Raw genomic sequence first — 10,343 nt, forward strand, 5'->3', positions numbered from 1 at the left:
CCTGAACTCCACTGTATTTCTGTACTATACTCTCCTCCTGTACTGTACTGCCCCCATGCCTCTCTTCACTGCTCTTATTCAGCCTCTCTTTCCTGTCTGTTCTTGTGAAAGGCGGGCAAATCCTATCTCTGACTCATTCTGTCCAATCTTTCTCTGATTTGTCACTTCTTCTGCCCCTCAATTAGGTATCACTTTCAAGCATGGTTGTTTTCTTCTACAAATTAACTTCATTGTTTGAAATTAAGGTATATATTACAGGAATGTCTGTTTTTTAGCCAGATCACACTGTAATCCAGAACCTGCAGGATGACATAGACGTAGAAGGTCATTGACTGTGATCTCTTTTCAGAGCAGCCATGTTTCACAATTAAAATTCCTCTTTAGGGTCTTTGTGTATTGTAAAATCAGAAAACAAGCAAAAGGGATATATTAGTGGGAAGAAACAAAAGCACATCATGCTACACAGTCTGTTGGACTATCATACTAACAGTAAAAAAATTTAAAATGCATTAGTAACTGAAAATGGAAAGATAACTAAAATAATATACTGACAAATAAGAAACTTCTGTGTCATCTAGGCTAATGTTTGAAGAATAAGTCCTATAGCTATACATACACAGTTAAATTCCTATAACTATTTCACACTCTGGAGTTGTAAGGATAGAGACACATCTCAGTTGATAGAATGCTTCACATGCACAAGGCCCTGGGTCCATTCCCAGAACCACATGAAATGGCTGTGGTCTAACATACTCCAATTCTGGCACTTGGGAAGTAGTGGCAAGAGAACCATAAATTCACGATCACCCTCTCATTTCTATAATAAATTTAAGAGCAGTCTAGGATACATGAGATCTTTTCTCAGAAGATATATTAAAAATATTAAAATAATAAGCATTTCTTAAACTCACACAATTTCTACAATTCTGAAATATAAGAGTAAATCAGTTCAGTGGTGTGTTTATTGAGTTTCCTGATGATGCCTTCTGGTCACCGTAAAGATCTAAATGGAGCTGGGGAATCCACTTACAAGAAATATGCAAGCATATATGCATAAAAATACAAATACATAAGATCTACCAACCACCCAAACAGCACTCATTTTATCTGGTGTTTATATAAAAAATCTTAGTTGGTTAGGATACATAGGAGTTTGGAATGAATTGTGCAGTTCCACCATGGATGATGTGGCTTTGTTGTAGACATCACTGAATTTAAACTATGGCTTAACCTGTATCACAGTATTTTTTTTTAAATTTTGTGAACTTGAGATGGTTCTGCCATCATGTAAACAATTCTCTTAAATTGCAGAGATTGAACTTTATCAACTGTTGCTGTTCATACATGTGTATGTATGTATACATTTGAATAGTTATTTACAGTAAGCAGAATAAGACCTAATTTCTGAGTGTCATGATGCTGGCCAGAATTTAAATATCATATGTTGAGAAAATTCACTGAACATAGCTAAAAATATAGTATTCCAATCAAAACAGGAAAAATTAGAATTAAGCAGGAGAGCAATTAGAATAAACTTTAAAAAAATTGAGTCAATTTATTTTAAGAAACAGCAGTTTTTATAACGTGCTACTGTTGTGTTTAAACAAAATCCCAAACATTCAGTTTTACCAATAAAGACTCAGGAGTCAGGTGCTGGGGTGAAAGCCTGCTAGTTCAGAAAGCAGAAAAAGCACCCAGCAGACCTTCCAACTCAGTTTGCATCCCTGAAGAAAAAAGCCCCTACTCCTCCTTGTCCATGCTGTCTTATATCCCCTCAAACTGAATGTCCCTCCTTTCTACTTTTTTTGTGTTTCTTTGTCCATCCTTCTGCTCATTCTCTCTCTCTCTCTCTCTCTCTCTCTCTCTCTCTCTCTCTCTCTCTCTCTCTCTCTCTCTCTCTCTTCCTACCAGAGTATGGTGCTTGCTCTGATCTTGACCTAGATTTAAATTTATCTAATCTTTTTTACAGAAAGCTCTTGGACTAAAGGTGTGTGCTAGGGTTGAGCTGCATCACAAGTAGAAACAAGTTTTTATAGTACAAAATCAGTGGGTTTACAGTGTGATCAAACATCCTGCAACATGCCACTAATTCAGGTAATAGAAAAAAAGGAAAGTCAATTCCACAAAATACTGTCATAATTCCACTCTTCATTAATTTTCTTTGTACCATAATTTTAATCTGGAGTACATTCTTATTTGAAGTCTCACTATTGTGTAGCCCAGTGTTCCTGTAGTTCTCCTAACAGTGGAAGCAGGGGTTGTCCCTGACTTGCAAACCACTTTCCTTCTACTGAATTGCTTGTCTGGCCTTGATGTGAGAGTGTCTACCTGACCTTACTTCGCTTGTGATGCCGTATTTGATTGATGTCCCTGGAACACCTGATATTTTCTGAGCAAGGGGTTGGGAGAGACTGGGGGAAGAGGAGGGATAGGTAAATGAAAAGGAGAGAGGGGAAAATGCAATTGGGATATGATATATGAGAAAGGAAAAAAAGAAAAAAATTAAATTAAAAGAACGAAAGAGTAGAGAGAGATTGTATAATCTTAGCTAATCTTATTGTGTGAGAATAATGCATTCAATTTTCCTTTGTGGGGCCTGAACTGTCATGAACTTGCATTTACTCTTACTTACCTGATTCCCTTGGGTACCTAGAGTATCCTTCTGTACCTTTAAAGTAAAAGAAGGACAGTAATACAATCAGCCCCACCAGAAAATATTCAGCATGCGCAAAGTTCACCAAATGATTTTGTCAAGCTAAAGTAGATGAAAATTCTAGCATGTAAAAAATTCAACAGGAATCTCTTTGAACGGGAAAGCATAGAGAGGAGGGCCATTGAAGAGGAAATAATTTTGTCCTAGATACATTTTATTGTGTTGCAGTATAAGTGAGGATGATAAGAAAAGTAATACTAACTCAGTAATAATTCTATAATAATCTGTACCTGCACAGCTCCTTATATGCTATACAATAGATGTTTTTGTGATGGTCTGAATGAAAAGCACCAGCATAGGTACACAGGATGTGGCATTATTGAGAGGTGTGGACTTGGAGGAAGTGAGTCACTGATGTTGGACTTTGGGGTTTCAGAAGCCCAAGGCTTTCTTTCTTTCTTTCTATCTTTCTTTCTTTCTTTTTCTTTCTTTCTTTTTTCCCCTTTTGGTTTTTTGAGACAGGGTATTATTGGCTGTCCTATATTTACTTTGTAGACCAGACTGGCCTCGAACTCACAGCAATACACCTGCCTCTGCCTCCTGAGTGCTGGGATTAAAGGCGTGTGCCACCACATCTGGCCTTTCTGCAACCTGCAGATCAGATGTGGAACTCTTAGCTACCTCTCCAGCAACACGTCTGCTTGTATGCCTCTGTGAATCCCACCATAAGGATAAGGGACTAAACCTCTCAACAGTAAGCTATCTCCAATTAAATATTTACCTTTAAAAGATTTGCTGTCACCATAGTGTTTCTTCATACAATAAAAACCATAACCAAGAAGATATTATGTCATATATATGACATACACCAAAACTTGATATTAAGCAGCAGGAACACTTATTTCTCCTGCCACTTCAGTTTCTTGTTGCTTTTTAAAAGTTGGGGAGAGAGATTCCACAAGATTTTTTTTTTCATTTAAGTAAGCTGAAAATCAATCGGTATTTATTTATTTGTTTCCATTGTGAGTAAATATGTATTACTAGGATCTAATAAAATCACTAGACCAAAATATTTCAAACAGGAAAACTCAGAACCCCTTGGAAAGTAGCCTTTTTAACACAAAAGACTATTTCCCTCCCATGTAAAATTACATAGTGGGTTTTCATTATGTGTGAATAAAAATTTCAGCTTCATATTTATGTCATGTCCTCAGACAACTTGATGTCATTATGACAACATTACCTTGTAATCTCTCTGCATTCTTGACAGCTTCCTACATTTACCTACGTTGTGATCGCCTTCCATGCAGACAAAGTGAAATGTTTCTTCACCATTTTAAACATGACAACAGCTATAGTAACTCGTACACTTTATGAGATCAATTACAGGAGCTACTCTGTGCTTTTTCCCCTTTGGTGGGTTTTCGTGGGTCCTGTTGGCCAACAACTCAATTAGATGTAACCTGTTCCAGAAACTGGAAGTTTCCTTTGTTAAGGATAGATTTCCAGTTGAGGCTCTGTCCCCCTGTTTTTTGGCAACTCCATTGACATCACCTTCATATATTAGAAAGATCCTGTTGGATATTAAGATGACCCTCAGATGGCCCTTCCTGTATTCCCTCCCTCAGCTCCTGATTTCTTTCTCTTCCTATTTGATTCTCCCATTCTAATCTCTCTCTCATAACTACATATTCATTTCCCCTTTCATAGGTGTCAATTTGGGGCTCTGTTACCTACCTCAGGATGATTCTTTTTGTAGCTCTGTTTATTTGTCTACAAATTTCATTATTTTTTAACACTTGGGTAATGTTTCATTGTGTAAATGTACCACATTTTCTATCTATTCATTTGTTTATAGACATCTAGTTTGTTTCCAATTTCTGTTATAAATAAAGCAGAAATGAACATTACTGAAAGTGTCTCTGTAGTAGAATTTAAAGATCTTGGGGTATGTTCTCAAGAGTGATACAGCTTCACCTTGAAGTGGATGTATTTCTAGCTTACTGAGGAAACACCACAGTGATTTCCATAATGGCAATACAAGGTTGCAACCTTGTACACTGGTGACTGAGTGTCTTCCTTACACTACATCTTTGCCAGCATGAGCTGTCATTTGTTTCATTGGTCTTGGTCATGATGATTGGAGTAAGATGAAGTCTCAAAGTAGTTTTGATTTGAATTATCTCAATAACTAAGGATGTTGAAAAATTCTTTAAGCACTTCTCATCCATTCGTTTCCTCTTAGAGGATTCTCTCTTTAGATCTGTACCCCATTTTTAACTTATCTGTTTGCTTTCTTCATGTCTAATTATCTGAGTTCTTTATATATTTTATACATTAACCCTTTAATGGATGTGCAGTTGGTAAACCTTTTTATGAGACAGTTAAAAGTTTCTCATACTCAGATCTGTAAGAATTTTGGTTTCCTAGTAGATATTTTAGTAATGTTTAAAGGCCTTTTTACTTTTGTTATTTTAAATATTCTTTAAAAATATTGGTAAGTAAAGTTACACAACATGATCATTCTTTTTAATATCTCTGATTGTGAATACCAGTGTTCGATATAAAAAAGCACATCACTTGGTGGAGAGAGTAGTCTTTAAGATGAGTATCTGGAATGGGCCCCACAGGTTTTATGTGTTCATCCTGTAGGGCAGTAGCTCTCAAACCTGAAGATGTATTGTAGCTACTTCCAGAGGGGAAAAATACTGTTTGCAACTGTGACTGCTAACAATTAACCCAAGACTCTGAAAGGCAGATGTGCCAATATTGCTTGGTTAGGCAGCCATATTATTGTTGCAATATCCTAAGTGCAGCCCCTCTTAACCATACATATACATGTGGCTTATATTAATGTTCATTTGCAATTATCAAAGAGGATTGTCAAGCTCAGTGCTTCTCAGAGATGGAATTTAGCAACCTACTCTCTTTGAAATGTTTCACTTAAAAAGCAGTATGCTAAATTTTCATTGTGTTTCTTTCTTTCTCTCTTTCTTTCTTTCCTTCTTTCTCTTTTCTCATGGCTCTGGGCAGTAAACACTGGGATTGTATTATTGAACCATATTCATCACCCAGGTTACCCCTGCTGTGACTGTGTATTGGTAAACTCATGTGACTATTAAAATCCACATGTGACTTTGTAACTCAATGAAGGACATGATCCCAAAGTCAAAGAGCAAATTGTTCTATTCTTATGAAATGTGGTTTGAGTGATAGAAACCTCATCCAGTTTATCATTCTGAATATTTGACTGCAACAGTGCGTGATAATGAAGATATACTGGGTACAATGATTACAAGTATGTTTACATACAGGTAAAGTAATGTTTATGTAAGTTCATAATGCTCTGAAAATTCATCTACTACTATACAAATCAAGCCAGGTTTGGTAGATATAGAAAAGGAAGACTACAGTCATAGCTATTTATGACATTATTAAGTCTCATATAAATATGACATTGCATTTAGGTTTTGTACTTATTTGGAAAGCTATATCCAAACAGATTTATGTAACTTTGTCTCCCATAATATCTTCTAAATTATGGGTAAGAAAATAAATATTGTCATTTATCAAATATGTCCATGGCAACCAGACATGGGAAACTGGAAAAATAATCATCAGATGGTACAGAATAACTGAGCCCACTGTGAAGTGAGTTTGAGATACAATTCTACTTATCAGTCCATTTCCAAAATAGCAGTGTGGTGCTCCCTAGAGAAGCAACCAAAATAGGTAAAGATTGTTCACACAAAAATGACATACAATTTCTACATATTGTTCTAAGGTCATAAAACAAGAGAGAAGCTGATTAGAGAATGTCAGGATGATCAGTGAGAATCTAGTATTTAAGTGACCATCTACTCCTCCCTGGTTCCCTAGGGGATACAATACAAGTTCAGTTTGGCAAGGAGTAGCTGAGATTGGTAAATTCATGTGACTATTAACGTGGTAGCAGTTCCCTTTAGCTCCCAGATAAGGGTTGTGGTACTTGCTTTTTTCTGATGGAATAGACGTCCAGCCTTTTTTAACATTCCCTTCCACTACATGTTGAAGGAATTAAGTCTTGGCATAAGTTGCTGAGGAAACTTTTCCTCCATCTGGACTCACTCAGAGTGGAGCATGCACAACAAACAAGTGCATCAAGAGTACTGAGCCCAAATAACCTTTGAGCTCATTTGGAGGAAAGCTTTCATTCCAACAAAGGCAAGTCAATAAGACTGATGGCCAGTGTATCAAACAGATCAGAAAGCTATTAGGCAGTCTAATTGAAATGGCTCAAGCTCTTCAACACTGCCACTGGAACAATGACACAAAGACTTTCCCTAGGGAGGGAGGCAGTTCAGTCTCCTTACTTGCACTCCCCATCAATGTGTTCGGTAGAGACACTAATTGATGACCTCATTTCTTCCCTAGAAATTAAACCTTCATGAAATCACTACCATGGTGGAACGTGTAATCTGTGGCAACCCAAAACCTGTCCTTATAAGACAAAGCCACTCACATCTGACTCAGAATAAATTATCTCTTTTTTGTTTGTTTGTTTGTTTGTTTGTTTTTTGAGACAGGGTTTCTCTGTGTAGCCTTGGCCATCCTGGACTCACTTTGTAGACTAGGCTGGCCTCAAACTCACAGCAATCCACTTGCCTCTGCCTCCTGAGTGCTGGGATTAAAGGCATGTACCACCAAGCCCTGCTCATACTCCCTTAAAAAAAGTTTTCCCCAGAGGGAGAAAGAACAGAGCCATTACACCTTTAAAGCATGGCAGTTATACAACTATGATACCTACACAAGATCAAGCTAGCGAAACTCCAACACAAATGGAAAGGGAGGATACCAGGTACTAAATTTGGCTATGTACAGTGGATGGTTTGTTAGGAAAAATGTCTCTGTCCTTTGGTCAATGGTTGCTAGTAGGTTACCAATGCCTCAGTGAACAGCCATCATTGCCACTGAGCATAAAGGAGCACTAATGGGACTCAGGATGTTACTAACAACAAAATGAGGGACCTAAATTGTTGAGAGCTATAAAGTAGGGTCCACTAGGATGAGTTGAAGGAAAATGATGGGTAGATGTGGCCAAAATATGTTGTATAAATACATGGCACTTTCAAATAACAAAGAAAATATGTTATTCAAAACAAAACAAAATTGTCAAATCTCCTAAAGAGTGACATTAGTGACTTTATATGATGTGAGAGAAACATGTTAAGATATTAGTAGAAATCATTAAGTAAAATGAAAAATTAGTAACAGAGATCTCTTAAAACAAAAAGACGGAGCCATTTATTGAGCTCTTAGACTATAAGCTTTATTAAACTGAATCTCAGCATAATTAATGCAAAAAAATAACCTAGCATTCTGAAATATAATAATTTAAATTATATTATTAAATTATTTATATTGAAGTTAATTTTAAAATTTTTATTTATTTATTCACTTTACATCTTGATAGTAACCCCAACCCTCCTTTCCTTCTGGTCCCGCTCTCCCTCTCTCTTCTCTCCTGCCCCCTTCCCTATTCCTTAGAGAAAGGGATCCCTCCTCCTGCCTACCAACCCCAGCTCATCAAGTCATATCTGGACTGAGAATGTTCTCTTCCTCTGTGCATTGGCAAGGCAGCCCTACCAGTGAGAGTGATAAAAAAGAGTCCATGTCAGAGACAGTGCGTATTTACCTTACTTGGGAACCCACATGAAGCCTGAACTGGTTACATCTATGTAGGGGGCCTAGGTCCAGTCTCCTCATGGTCTTTAGTTGCTGCTTCAGTCTCTGCAAAGCCGTCTTGGCCTTGGTCAGTTGGCTTTATTGGTCTTTTTGTGGAGTTCCTGTCACCTGTCACAGTGATTGAAAATTTTTAGAGATTAGGGATACAAGGCCTAGACCTAAACACAATATAGGATGTATACAGCAAGCTGATAGCCAACATCAAATTAAATGGAGAGAAACTGAAAGAAGTTCCACTAAAACCAGGGACAAGACTAGGCTTCCTGCTTTTTCAAGATCTCTTCAATATAGTCCTTGAAGTTCTCACTAGAGCAAAGAGACAAACAAAAGAGACCCATTGTTGCTGTGAGTGAAAACTTATGCAACCGCTTTGGAAATCCAGAAAGACACACATAGTATGTACTCACTTAGAAGTGGACTTTAGCCATATAGTGCAGGACAAACATACTACAATGCACAGATACAAAGAAGATGTGTAAAAAGGAAGAACCAAGGGAGGATGTTCAAATATCACTCAGAAGGGGAAATAGAAAAGACAGAGATGGTGGTAGGAGAGATAGCACAAGGTAGGATATGGAGCACAGGGAGATATGTAGGTGGAGATATGACCTTGGGAGAGTGGGGGCTAGGGGAGAAAAGACCTGCAGAGAGAAGAGAAATGGTGAGTGGGGGCATCTGTGTGACAAGCAGGAGACATAAGTCAGGGTAGGTTCCTGGGACTTTGGCATAGACTCCTAGTATCAGAGGCCATCATGTCTTAAGAGGACACTCTCTACCTAGACTAGACTCCTAGTAGAGGGAGGCGAACATCAACATACTCACAAAAACTTTGACCAAAAATTTACTCTGTCTACAAAATGCGCATGGATTAAAGATAGAGCAGATAAAGCAGAGAGTGGGGGAATCTGCAATCAATGCCTGCCTCTAACCATGAACAACCTCGGAAATGAACAATGATGCTTGCAGAAAGCAGCTTAGCAGAGTTGTCCTCCGAGAAGCTCCACTGGCAGCATTTCAAAACAGATGCTGAGACTCACAACCCAGCATTTGGTTTGTTTGTGCATAGGGAGTCCTATTGAAAAGTTGGGGGAAGGGGAAAAGGACCTGGAGGTGACATGAGCAGCTCAGGCTTCATGTAGGAGGAGAGAAGGTATAGGGCTGAGACCAGGATTAAAGTGAATTTAAAAAATATATTTTCCTTTAAAATTTGAGATTATAATATATTTACATCATTCCATTCTTCCCCTTCCTCTTTTCAAACATTCTCAATATGCCACTCCCTGCTGTTTTTCATAGTCATGGCCTCCTTTTTCATTAATTGTTATTACATTTATGTATGTATGTGTATATAAACACATACATATATGCATATACATCCATCCATACATATAGTAAATACTATGTATTATACTATATTGCCCCAGTAAACAGCTCAGACCAAAGACTTCCACAAGGTCTTTGAAGGCATAGTGTATGTGTTTGTGTGTGTGTGTGTGTGTATGTGTGTGTGTGTGTGTTGTATCTAAATATAATCTAATCAGTCTGAATAATATGATTTGTATGTATACATTCATGGCTTCACATTTGGTATTGTATTACCAGTTAGTGTACTTTTTCCTGGGGAAGAATATTTCTCCTGCTCTCGGTTGCCTGTAGTTCTTTGTGTAGCTCTGAGGCCAGGGGGGGTCTTTCCCCTGTCCACTTTGGCATGTCTATTGATGTAATCATGCTTAGTTCATGTTTAGGCAGTCATGTTACCACTTTAGCATGCGTATTTTTTGTTGTCCTAGTTCAGCACATGTTTAGGCAGTTACATTAGTGAGGCTTTATGGGGATGCATTCTGACCTCATTAGGAGACACTCTCACAGCAAAGTACCTGAGATTATAACCTTGCTCCTTTCACAACATTCCCTGAAACACATGTGTGAGACTTATTTTGTAGATGTACCCATTGGAAGTGGGATT

This window comes from Acomys russatus, chromosome 1 (genome assembly GCF_903995435.1).
Source record: "Acomys russatus chromosome 1, mAcoRus1.1, whole genome shotgun sequence".
Taxonomy (NCBI): Eukaryota; Metazoa; Chordata; class Mammalia; order Rodentia; family Muridae; genus Acomys; species Acomys russatus.